The sequence below is a fragment of the Pelophylax lessonae genome (genome assembly GCF_965119305.1).
Source record: "Pelophylax lessonae genome assembly, chromosome: 5".
Lineage (NCBI taxonomy): Eukaryota > Metazoa > Chordata > Amphibia > Anura > Ranidae > Pelophylax > Pelophylax lessonae.
The window spans coordinates 392829474-392841541 of record NC_138772.1 but is presented as its reverse complement, the minus strand read 5'-3'; positions in this window follow the sequence as shown (position 1 = coordinate 392841541).

Here is a 12068-nt window from a genome sequence, read left to right as displayed (position 1 = left end):
CCGTACCATATGCTCAGACGAAACCTTTGCAACAGGAGATCCTTGTCAAATGAGACAAGGATCCTCTATGTTCAAGCGACCTGGACGTTGGAAGAGTTCAAGCTCCCGATCAATGTTCTGGAACTGAGAGCAATCAAGTTGAGCTTGTTCCACTAGACGGACAATCTCAAGAGGGGTGTTCTGTCCGAGTCCAGTCCGACAATGTCACGGCCATGACATATGTCAATCATCAAGGGGGCATCAGGAGTGCCCTGGCGGCTCTGGAGGTAGCCGAGATCCTGCACTGGGCAGAGGACTACGTCCCAGCCCTATCCACCGTGTACATTCCCGGTGTAGACAATTGGCAGGCGGACTACCTGAGTCGTCAAACCCTGGATCAGGGAGAGTGGTCCCTGCATCCACAAGTGTTCCACCAGCTGTGTCTCCGGTGGGGGACCCCGGATGTGGACCTGTTCGCCTCCAGACAAAACAGGAAAGTTTCAAAGTTTTTGGCTCGGTCCAGAGCTCCTATGGCCGATGCAGTAGACGCCCTGGTGGCTCCCTGGAGCCAGTATGGGCTAGTTTATGCGTTTCCTCCGCTGAAACTTTTATCTCGCCTGCTACGCAGGGTCGAGTTGGAGGGGATACCGGTAATTCCCTCCAACTCGGCCATGACAATGGAGCCCTGTGGGTGGCGACGGCCATGACAATGGAGCCCTGTGGGTATTCATAGACCCTGGGCTAGAGGCTCTTACCTTTAGGCAACTGGACACTAAAAAAAAACTTAAGGATATGCCCCCTGGGTGCCTCTTATATGACTCTACCTCAGTGTTAATTTTGGCAGCAAATTTCAATTTAGTTTTAGTCTTAGTCTTAGGACTAAAATGGCATTTTAGTTTTAGTCCCATTTTAGTCTTCTGCAAGTGTTTTAGTTTTAGTCGTATTTAGTCGACTAAAACTCCAGTACATTTTAGTCGACTAAAACGTCCTCCATTTTAGTCGACTAAAACGTCCTCCATTTTAGTCGACTATAACTAATTTTAGTCATCTATATGGGTGTAGTTCAATTGTAATTTGTAATGCATTATTTAAGCATTTCTCTACAATTTCCAAACTCATTATATACTACTGCTGGTCCTGGAGTGAAAAATCTAATATGTTATTATTTATGGTATTAAGCTTTGAGCATGCACCAGTGTTAATTTTGGCAGCAAATTTCGATTTAGTCTTTTGACTAAAATGCCATTTTAGTTTTAGTCGTATTTTAGTCATCTGAATTGTTTTAGTCGTATTTTAGTCGACTAAAATTGTGTTAATTTAGTCGACAAAAACGTTTTAGTCGATGAAATTAACACTGCTCTACCTCACTCCGTGAGTCCTCAATTTTTTATTTATTTTTTGTCCGTGTCCCAAAGTGATGGACCTCTATTCTCTTACAGAAAAATCACTCTTAGCTTAACAAGTTTGTTTTATTTTTTGTATTTATTCTTCAATCATCTCCATCAGTGCCTTCTAATAGCACAAATATAAGCAGTGCATCTAGATTGGTACAACCTCCCACAAACTTGGGAGCTGTACCCAGACACCACACTGGGGATGGCCCTTTAATGTTGCTATATGCACTGGACCTTGCATTGGTGCTCTCCTCAGAACTTTGTGCAACGCAGGATGCTATACAGGCCCAGGGCCGTGGTCCATCCCAGTGATACCCAGACCCTAAAAAACACTTCAAGGGTATGCCCACCATGACAGGTGGAGTCTGGACCCTAAATAGAGCCCAGCGTTGTGGACAGGTAAAACAAAGTATCCCTGGATCTCCTACCAGTACTGTTAAAATATGAGCTTTGTTTGGAATGTATTCACTTTACATTGGAAACTTTTTAAACTTATTGCTAAATATCAGGCACTTAGAACAAGTCTCCAGTGGATGAGCAGGTGTCACATCACACAACTGGTGACACACTGTATCGCCACTTCTGCCTACAGCCCATATAAGGTAGCGCTTCCCCCTGCCCTTTCAACACGAGGACTTTGCTACAAGATGTGAATGCATCATTAGCTTGAAAGGTATATTAGAGCGGACTTAGTACCTAAATGTCTGAGATGGGAAGCCCATTGAATAATGGAATTATTGACCAAGATTCCATAGACGAATGGTTTAAGTTATTTAACGATAAAGGACTAGAACTGGTTAAATTTTTCCTGAAAAGGAAACAAAGTAGAATTTGAAAAATTGACCAGATGATAGGAGAACTGAGAGAACAACTAGAGGCCTATAAAGAAATGGCTGAATTCACATCACTCACAGCCCAATTAAATAAAGATCTAACCAAAAAAGACAGAGAGGTCTGATTAAGGAAAAGTAAAAAAATATACTAGCAACACCAACGATTATAAAACTGATCAGGTATTCGAGTGGCAGAGCCAAATAGGACATAATGACCCCATTTCCACCTACTCTACACCAGAAAAAGTAGTGAGGGTCCATTCACATGATCGAATATCAGAACATCATAGTAGGACTAGAATACACTCAGGTCACCTGCAGAGAGAACACAACAGTTATAGGACACATGGGGACACCATGAGACAACAGAGGTATGATGAAATACCTAGTATATATGGTTACCATACTCCCCGGAATACTGAGAGAAGACCCCCACATTAGGGCCGGACCCCCCAAAATACGTGGAAGAAACCTCACTATTGGAAAAATAACAGAAAACCTTCAGAATAAATCCAATAATGGACCAAGGGGACCACCATTTGAAGTGTATAGATATTATGAGAGGAGCCCCGGCCCAAGAAGACCCCCCAAGGACCATACAGACCGCATGAAAGGAGCCCAGTACAAGGACAGTACAACAGGCCCCGACAAGGGAGAGGCCCACCTCATGAGACACACAGAACGTATCCAAGGAGTCCCAGAGAAGGTAGAGGTTCACCACGAGAGACATATAGATTGCATAAAAGGAGCCCCATTCCAACACATAATTATTATGCCCCACTGAGGGACCACTAGGGAGAAGGCAGGTCAGAAAAATCATATCAAGATAATCACCAAGAATCAGGATATAATAGGCTTTCTCTATCGCTCATTGACAGACGTAGTCTTCTTGATTCTCAAGAGCTGGGTTATGTTGTCTCCGCAGGAGTAGGACTAGGCAGAAAGACAAAACGTTCTGGCTCCACCTTAGGGGCAGTCCCTGAGGGTATATCCTCCCTCTCTCTGCTACAGGGAATCAGTTTTTTTCTGTCTAGTCAGGAGTAAGGACCTAAGTTCCTTGCTGGGATCTTTTGGTCCTGGCAAGACTTTTTTCTTTAAGAAAAAGACATTTTTTAGGTAGTTTTCTCGAGTGTTTTTTCCTGTGAGATCTTAAAGATGCCGGACTGGGCGACACTTGTGGTCACCCCAGCCGGCCTACGAGCGCGCGCAGACCATGGCATTGCGCTTGGTCGGCCGCGACACATTCAAGTAAGTATGCGGGGCCGGGCGACGGGCTGGATGTTGAGATCCAGTGGTCACCCCGGTTTCTGCCTACGAGCGCGTGCAGACCAGAGCTCCGCGCTGGGTCGGCCGCGACGGAGTCCCAGTGGAGGGACTGACCTTGCGAGTTAAAAGTCTCGCTTGGACGCCAAGAACCAGAGAGTCGAGGCGTCCGGAGTGGTCCACAAACCCCCACCCCGGTGGAGAGGGTATTGTGAAGAGAGGGTGCCTGTCGGTTCGGTATGGTGAGTAAACGTTCCCTTTTTTTCCTCGTTATGAGGCAGTATGTATTATGGGCCCCTCCATATATGGTCAGTATATATCTGATACTTACAAGTCCCCCTTGTAATACAGCATGTGTTTGTGGGAAGTGGACTTGGTTTAAGAGCTAACACTCTACCCAGCAGACTGTAACATTACAGCTGACATAGGAGGTATAATCCTACCTTATGTGTAGTATATCTTCTGTAGATCCATATATCGCCTCTTAGCAGAGATGCAGGTGGATGTGCTGGGAAAACGATTTCGGCGGTCCGCCGCCATTTTGCCGTAGACCAAATGCATGTATGTCCTCAGGTCACGCCGGCCGCCATGTTTTTGGAGTCTTATGTCTCTTCTATGGGGGCGGCCATGTTTTGTGAGCCCAGCTACCTCGTGGAGAGCTGGGAACGCCGGAAGGCGTACACAGGGGGCGGAGCCACGTCCTTCTACCCGGGAAAAAGCAAACAGCTCCTTCCAGTCTGTGTAAGACAGACGCTGACTGCAGTTGGTTGGAAACTGCACTGCATCGGTTGGTGAGCCTTGGGGGTCCCTCTCTCTCTCTGTGGGATCGAGAAGCAGGTACTCTGAGGGGCGCTATTGCGCTAGGGGGAGACACACAAAAAAAAAAAAAGGTTTTTTTGTTTTGCTGGCAAAGGTGTCCTGAATTAACATGGACCCTGCCACTCATGTATCTCCTCCGGATCCCCTCGAGGGGTCTGCGGGATCCTCCAGCACCCCATTGACAATTGAATCATTGTCAGCTATTATGGAAACTTTTGTGTCCCGGGTGGAAGTGGCTTGTCAGGGACAGGGCGCAAGAAAGCGACCCCCGCCTAACCCCATATTATCTGAAACCTCGGATTCAGACTCTGAGCCTATTTCTGCAGTTTCAGGTACTTCATCTGGGATTGGTGTCTCGGGTCCTGTCTCTTCAGACAGTGAGGAGGATGTTTCGGCATCCGCCATAGCCCGAGAGGAAGCGTTGGTAAACGCACTGATTGTATCTGTTCAAGAAACCTTAAGGTTACAGGGTACTCCATCGGAAATAGCTGAAACTGAAATCCCTTTTGGGACTAAAAAACGCATCAAAGTGGCGAAGGTTTTTCCATTGCCCAAATGTTTTGGCAATCCAATCGAAGAAGAATGGCGTCTGCCAAAACGCACTTTTACTATTTCTAAACGCATTGACAGGCGTTATCCGTTTGAGGAAACCCTTATTAAGAAATGGACAGAACCACCTGTGGTGGATTCACCAATTGCTAGATTGAATAAAGCCACGGTTATTCCTTTAGAAGACGCTCCGTCTTTTAAAGATCCAGTGGATCGCAAGATAGAAGCTATGTCTCGCACCATGTTTTCCTTGATTGGATCAGCTTTCAGACCAATAATTGCTATTGGTCTGGTTTCGCAGGCTGTAACTGAATGGACCAAGTGGTTACGCCGGGACTTAGAAGAGGTCCCTCAGGCGGTATCAGATTTGTTGGAACAAATGATACAGGGGTTACAGTTTGTGTGTGATGCGGCGTTAGACGCCACTCCATTATTGGCGCGAGCATCAGTCTCAGCAGTGGTTCTCAGGCGTACACTGTGGCTAAAAGGTTGGTTAGCCGACCAAGGTTCCAAAAAAGCATTGGCTAATATCCCCTTTTCAGGAGAGCGTCTATTTGGAGCCAACTTAGATGAGATCATTAAAGATCTCACGGGTGGAAAGAGCACCTTTTTACCGCAAAATTTTAAAGGTAGAGGAACTCGTCAAAGACGAGGGCCTTCTTTTTCTGCTCACAAGAGGTTTTTTCGTCCCGCGGGTGAAAAAACTAAGTCCTCCAAAGCTCCTGCAGGAGGCGTCAGGGGTCGTTGGTCGGGCAAGCAAAAGCCCGCCCCCCCCAGACCTGAAGATAAACCATCCAAAGCCTGAAGGTGCGCCCCCACCCATAACTGGGGTGGGGGGACGTCTTCGCCGGTTCCCGGATCCATGGCTTTCCAGAATCCCGGACAAATGGGTTTGCGAAGTCATAAGGTCAGGGTACAAGATCGAGTTTCGATCTCTCCCACCGGCGCGATTCTTCCCTTCCAATATCCGACTATCCTCAGATCGTTTAGAAGATCTGCGGAGAGCAGTCACAGATTTACTACAACAAGGAGTGGTAGTCCACGTTCCTTGGACAGAACGGTTTCAAGGGTTTTATTCAAACCTATTTACAATACCCAGGAAAGAGGGCAAAGTGCGTCCAATTCTGGACTTAAGAGCACTCAATTCTTTTGTCAACATAAGAAGATTCAGAATGGAGTCCATTCGCACGGTAGCAGCCTTCCTGCATCCAGGGGATGTCCTAGCGTCCATAGACATCAAGGACGCCTATCTTCACATTCCCATTTTCGCAGGACATCAGCGGTTTCTACGCTTTTCCGTAGAAGAGAACCACTATCAGTTTGTGGCGTTACCTTTCGGTCTCGCCACGGCTCCGCGGGTCTTCACAAAGGTGTTGGCCCCAATGTTGGCACTTCTGCGCCAAAGAGGCATATCGATCCTTGGTTACCTAGACGATCTTCTGCTTCATGCAGAGTCTCCTCAGACCTTGCTACAAAACATAGAAATTACTATGATTTCTTTACAGGAATTCGGGTGGCTGGTGAACCAGCAAAAGTCATTTCTGGTTCCCACCCAGAGGCTCGAATATCTGGGTCTAATTCTAGACACAGTCAGGACAAGAGTTTTTCTTCCGGTAGGGAAACTCCGAAAGATTCAATCAGCAGTCCAGTTGTTACTGTCCAACAGCTGGTCTTCCCTTCGGACTTGCATGAGGGTTCTGGGGTTGATGGTGGCTTCGTTCGAAGCAGTCCCATTTGCCCAGTCCCATACCCGAATTCTTCAGCAAGAGATTCTTCTCAGATGGAATCGGAATCCGGAATCCCTGGACAATCAGATCCGATTGAGCAAACAGACCAGAGAGTCTCTGGTCTGGTGGCTTCGGTCTCCGATGCTCAGCCAGGGAAAGTCATTTCTGCCAATATATTGGACGATAGTGACCACGGATGCCAGTCTATCCGGATGGGGAGGAATTCTCGGTCAGTTATCTGTCCAGGGACTTTGGTCCCCGGAAGAATCCAGGTTACCGATAAATGTATTGGAACTGAGAGCGATCAGACTTTGTCTGATTCACTGGACCGAGCAGCTCCAGGGCAGCCCGGTTCGGATCCAGTCGGACAATGCCACGGCCGTGGCTTATGTCAATCACCAGGGGGGCACCAAGAGTGTCCGAGCGGCCAAAGAAGTGGCTTGCATTCTTCGCTGGGCGGAACGATTTGTTCCAGCAATCTCTGCGGTGTTCATTCCGGGGGTGGAGAATTGGCAGGCAGATTATCTCAGCCGTCAGACCCTGGATCAGGGGGAATGGTCCCTCCATCCAGACGTTTTCCACCAGTTGTGCCTACGGTGGGGCACCCCGGATGTGGATCTGTTGGCATCACGATTCAACAGGAAAGTTCAGAGATTCGTGGCTCGCTCCCGCGATCCTCTAGCAGAAACCGCAGACGCACTGATCGCCCCGTGGGGGCAATACCAGCTAATATATGCCTTCCCTCCTCTCGCGTTACTGCCAAGACTTCTTCGCAGGATAGAGGAGGAAGGAATTCCAGTAATCCTGGTAGCTCCGGACTGGCCTCGTCGAGCTTGGTACGCCGACATGGTCAGACTGGTGGCGGACGTCCCGTGGAGACTTCCTCTCAGGGAGGATCTACTGTCTCAGGGACCGATCTTCCATCCTGCTTTACGATCGCTGGCTTTAACGGCCTGGCTATTGAGACCCAGGTGCTGAAGGACAAAGGTTTGTCAGCTTCAGTTATTCCTACTCTAGTTGAAGCAAGGAAAGCGACTTCCAGAAAGATTTATCATCGCACATGGAAGTCCTACATTGCATGGTGTGAACCTTTGGGGTTCCGTCCTCGGTCTTATTCGATTAGTCGAATATTGGCTTTTCTGCAACAAGGGGTTGAGCAGAAACTGGCCTTGAGTACTATCAAGGGTCAGGTCTCAGCATTAGCCATCTTCTTTCAGAAGCCTTTGGCTACTCATTCCTTGGTGCGGAATTTCATCCAGGGGGTGCGACATCTGGCTCCGCCAGTGCACGCGCCGTTACCCCCCTGGGATCTTAATTTAGTGTTGTCGGTTCTTCAGAAGCCTCCCTTTAAAGATATTAGGGAGATTCCTCTACCTACGTTGTCCCAGAAGGTGGCCTTCTTGGTGGCTATTACTTCTGCACGCAGGGTGTCAGAACTGGCCGCATTATCTTGTCGTTCCCCATATCTGGTGGTTCATAAAGATAAGGTGGTTCTTCGTCCGAATCCATCCTTCCTACCAAAAGTGGTTTCAGAATTTCATCTAAATGAAGAAATTGTATTACCTTCCCTGTGTCCTAAGCCCAGTCATCCTCGGGAGTTTGCTTTACACTCCTTGGATGTGGTCCGGGCGATCAGGGTATACTTGAAAACGACAGACTCGTTTCGCAAGACGGATTCACTTTTTGTGATCCCAGATGGACCCAAAAAGGGGTTGCCTGCATCTGCCGCGACCATTTCCAGATGGATCAGACAGACGGTAGTACAGGCTTATTCTATTAAGGGTCGGGAGCCCCCGTTCCCTGTTAAGGCGCACTCCACTCGGGCACTTAGTGCGTCATGGGCCTTTCGCCATCAGGCGTCAGTGGTCCAGGTGTGCAAGGCGGCTACCTGGTCGTCGGTGCATACCTTTACTAAACATTATAAAGTTGATGTAATGGCATCGTCTGATGCCTCGTTTGGCCGCAAGGTTTTGCAGGCCGCAATTTGAGGAGACCAGTGGTCTACCTCGAGGGTTTTTCCGTTGGAAAATTTTTTCTTTAGTCTCATTCTTTGTTTATAATGAGCCTTTAAAACTTCTAGTTTGGCACCGGTTGGGCCTTCTAGATTGGATTTGATTTGTCAATCCCACCCCTCATTTGTGGCACTGCTTCTGGATGTCCCAGCTCTTGAGAATCAAGAAGACTACGTCTGTCAATGAGCGATAGAGAAAAATGGATTTTTGTAAGATCTTACCGTAAAATCCTTTTCTCTTAAGCTCATTGACAGACGTAGTACCCGCCCCTCTATCATTGAGTTGGGTTGGGTTAAATTCTCTGTACTGCTTTAAAACAGAACTGATTCCCTGTAGCAGAGAGAGGGAGGATATACCCTCAGGGACTGCCCCTAAGGTGGAGCCAGAACGTTTTGTCTTTCTGCCTAGTCCTACTCCTGCGGAGACAACATAACCCAGCTCTTGAGAATCAAGAAGACTACGTCTGTCAATGAGCTTAAGAGAAAAGGATTTTACGGTAAGATCTTACAAAAATCCATTTTTTCTCTTACGTCCTCCGACAGTCGCCGCCCACTCATACAGTCTTCACTTATGGGGTATTGACTTCATCTCCACAGGAGTTTCTAGGCATAAGACTTGTAAAAGAACATTAAATCTACATAGGCACACCCATGGGGGCTGTCCTTCTAGTCCAATACCCCCCTGCAATAACCATCCCACTTCAGTTTGTCTTCTGCCTAGCTTCAGAAGTGGATAGGCTTCCCTGTGCTGAGGCTACAGTCTCAGCCTTTTCTCTTGTGATTTATTTTCAAAAGATGTCATTTTTTCTTTACATTGCTAGCTGTTTATTTTTCCAGCACTAGTTAGTGGATCTTCGGATGAAGACGGCGTCTGCGGAGCTGGGAATCGGACTGACCGTCCTGGTTCTCCAGGACAGAGGGTCGGATGAAACCCCAGCCCGCCATCGAGTGTTTCGCAGGCTATGTATTCGCCCTTGCCTCACAAACGACCCATCCCTGTCCATCTGGGATGCAGCCGAGTGAGGTGGCTACCTCACTGGACACAGCATAGGTTTGTCCGTGCACTACTAGTGTCCTGCGTTTTTGGCTGGCGGCACTCCCCTGCCATCTGAAGGTGGGCGGTTTCCCGCATGATATGAGGCACCCCACGCCATCGGGTACAGGTAAGTACATTCTATGTGGGGCCTCTGTCTGGGGTCGGCAGTCCTGTGTGTCTGTGGTGTCCCCTGTGTCTGTGCGTTTTGGGCTCCCTGGTCCCGGTCTCTGCGGGTGCTTTTGGTTCTCTCACAGCAGCGCTGTGTGGGGGTTTTGGGGGTCCCTCTCCCAATGTCACTTTATGGTGCTTGAGGATGCAGACACATGCGGCGACCGCAGCGGGGTTACACACCACCAGTCCGCCATTTTAGGTGTGGGCAGCATGTCTGGCTTCACTGTGGGCGCTCATACAGCATGCTATGTAGTGTATTTTCGCGCCTTACGGTGCCATCTTTTGTGTGGCAAACGATCATTCCGAGCACATGTCGGCGGCCATCAAGCCTCCCATTAGTTTACATAGGCATCCATTTTCCCTTGGCCTGCAGCTAGTTCAGCCTCCGGCAGTGACATCACTTCCTCCTTTCTCACAGAGCCGACCGAAGGAGCTTTTAACACTTTGTGGGGTTCTGTCCTGCTATTCCTTTTCCTGTCCTACCTTGTGCAATCTTCCTGGTCAGTTTTGTCCCTGCGGGGGGGTCTGTGTCTCACAGCTTTTGTAGCGGTGTGCTGTGGGGGTACCGCGGCGCACTTAAAGGGCCAGTTTAAAAAAAAAAACAAAAAAAAATTTTCTTTTCTGTTATGGAATCCCAGGACAGCAAATTCCCGCCAGCTTTGGTGGGGGATTCAGAGTCCTCCGCAGTCACTAATTTGGCTGCTGTTGTGGCAACTTTGGTGTCAAAAATTGATGTGCTGATGTCTGAACGTGCTGCTAGGAAAAGGCCTAGAATCTCTATTTCTTCTGATTCTGAGTGTGATATGGTTGCTGTAGGTAGCGTGGCCCTTTCGGGGTCTCGCTCTTCTCAGGACCCGCAAGAGTCTGAGGGAGAGGCGGAGGTCGCAGGGGTGGATGATTCCCCCCTTGGGTCACCCGAGGAACGCGCAGCTATGGATGAGTTGATCCTAGCAGTAAAGGGAACACTACATTTGGAGGATGAGCCCACTCCTCCGGGCGTTGTGTCCTCTTTTGGTACACACAGGACCCGCAAAACGGCACAGGTTTTTCCTTGCCCCGCAGAGTTTCACCATATGGTGAACGAGCTATGGCGTAATTTAAAACACACCTTTGTGGTGCCTAAGAAGCTTCAACTTCTCTACCCTTTTGTGGCTACTACTATGGCGCGCTGGTGTGTGCCTCCTCAAGTGGATCACACGGTGGCCAGATTGAACAAAGCTACCCTGCTCCCTGCCGAGGACTCTCCGGTGTTTAGGGACCCTACGGATAGGAGGCTGGAATCTCTTGCCCGCCACTCATACATGGTGGCGGGTTCCATGCTCAAGCCTATTTTTGCCTCTGTAATGGTGGCTCAGGCTGTGGCGGATTGGACCAAGGTGCTCAAACGCACCCTCGTGACCGACTCGGCCCCTCCCACTACGGTGGAGATGGTGGATCAGATCTATCGTGGGGTCATGTATTTGTGCGATGCGGCTCTGCATGAGGCCCGTTTGGCGATTCGCTTGTCCAGTGTCGCTGTGATTAACCGTCGCTTAGTATGGTTGAAATGTTGGTCGGCTGACCAAAAATCAAGGAAGACGGTGGCTGATATCCCCTATGCGGGGTCTCACCTTTTTGGGGAATCCCTGGATGAATTGGTTAAAGGAGTCACTGGGGGTAAGAGCACTTTACTGCTCCAGAATCCTAAGGGTAAATCCTTCCGCGGTAAGCGGGCACCCTCCTTTAAACCTATTCAGGGGTCCTTTCGTGCCTTCAGGGTACAGAGTAAGGGAAAACCCTTCAAGGGCCAAGGTGGCCAGAAGAAGCCCTGGTTTGGCAAACAAAAATCCGGCCAGGCTGGGTCGGCGGCTCAGTCCGCCTCTGCCTGAAGGGGCGCCCTCACCCGTTTCAGGGGTGGGGGAAGGTTTGCACGATTTCCTCCAACATTGGCTGCTCCGAATTACGGACAGGTGGGTTCAGGAAATCATTCGGTCAGGATACAAGATAGAATTTCTTTCACGGCCGGCGAACAGATTCTTTCCCTCAAATCTTCATTTGACCCCAGGGCGGTTGCAGGACCTGCATCAGGCGGTGCAGGATCTCCTCGCCCAAGGGGTGATCGTCCCGGTGCCTTCTCGGGACAGGTTTCAGGGTTTTTATTCAAATCTGTTCACTGTGCCCAGAAAGGAGGGCAAAGTGCGTCCGACTCTGGACTTGAAAGTGCTGAACCGCTTTGTGCGCCTCCCTGAATCCGGGGGAGTTCCTGGCCTCTATAGACCTAAAGGATCCGTATCTGCACATCCCCAT